Below are 1517 nucleotides of genomic sequence, written 5' to 3' on the forward strand. Positions count from 1 at the left end.
TCCGCCAGTAGCACAGTGGATTATGAGCTGAGCTGCTAACTTCAAGGTTAGTATTTTAAATCTACCGGTTGCCCTTTAGGAGAAAGATGAAGCTTTCTGCTCCCCAAAAGATTTGCAGCCTCAGAAATCTTATACAGGTTCAATGTGAGCTGGAACTGACTTGATGGCACTTAACAACACATACGTATGTGATATTTGAACAATGAACAAGGAAAACTATAGAAATACCAATACATTTGAATTATGGTGTTGGAGAAGAATATTAAATGTACCATGGGCTGCCAGAAGAACAAAGAAATCTGTCTTGGAAGAAGTACAACCAGAATTTCCTTAGCAGTCAAGATGATGAGACAATCTCTCAAACTTTAGATATTTTATTAGGAGCAACCAATCCCTGGAGAAGGACATCATGCTTAGTAAAGCTGATGGCCAGCAAAAATGAGAAAGACCTCCAAGAAGATGAAGTGACACAATGGCAGCATCCATTGGTTCAAATGTAATGATTGTTGGTAGGACCAGGCAGTGTTTCATTCTGTTGTGCACAGCGTCACTATTGGTCAGGACCAATTTGATGGCACCTACAACAACAAAACAACAAAATAGAATATTCAGTTTTCTTCACCAAGACCAAAATTCAAATGCATCAATTCCTCTTCAGTCTGTTATTCATTTTCTAGCTTTTACATGCATATGAGGTAACTGAAAATACCATGGCTTGGGTCAGGTGCACCTTAGTCCTCAATGTGAAATCTTTGCTCTTTAATAGTTTGAAGACATCTTGTGCAGCAGATTTGCCCACTGCAATACACCATTTGACTTCTTGACTACTCCTTTCATAAGCATCATTTGTGGATCCAAGTAATGAAATCCTTGACAACTTCAAACTTCTCTATGTTTACCAGGTTGTTGTTGTCCAATGGTGAGGATTTTTGTTTCTTTTATATAAAAAATACTGAAGGCTGTAATCATAGATCTTCACCAGTAAACACTTCAAGTCCTCTTTGCTTGCATCAAGCAAGGTCTGTCTGTCTTTTGCATATTGCAGGTTATCAATGAGTCTTCTTTCAATCCAAATGCTACATTCTTCATATAGTTCAACTTCTCAGATTATTTGTTCAGTATACAAATTTAATAAATATGGTGAAATAATACAACCCTTACGTTTCCTGAAGTTAACTACACAATATCCCATTGATCTGTTCAAGACTGCCTCTTGTTCTGTGTGCAGGTTCTACATGAGTACAATGAAGTGTTCTGAAATTCTAATTCTTTGAAAGTTATCCCAAATTTGCTATTATCCACATTATCAAATGCCTATACATAGTCAATAAAACACAGATCAATGTCTGTCTAGCATTATCTGATTTCAGCAATATCTATCTGACATCAGCAGCAATATCCCTTGTTCCACATCCTTTTCTGAATCCTACTTGAATTTCTCACAGTTATCTATCAACATACTGCTGCAACCATTTCAGTTTGTTATTACGGTGAAGTGTATTGATTTGCAAATGGTA

The sequence above is a fragment of the Chrysochloris asiatica genome, unplaced genomic scaffold (genome assembly GCF_000296735.1).
Source record: "Chrysochloris asiatica unplaced genomic scaffold, ChrAsi1.0 scaffold00073, whole genome shotgun sequence".
NCBI classification, from domain to species: Eukaryota; Metazoa; Chordata; class Mammalia; order Afrosoricida; family Chrysochloridae; genus Chrysochloris; species Chrysochloris asiatica.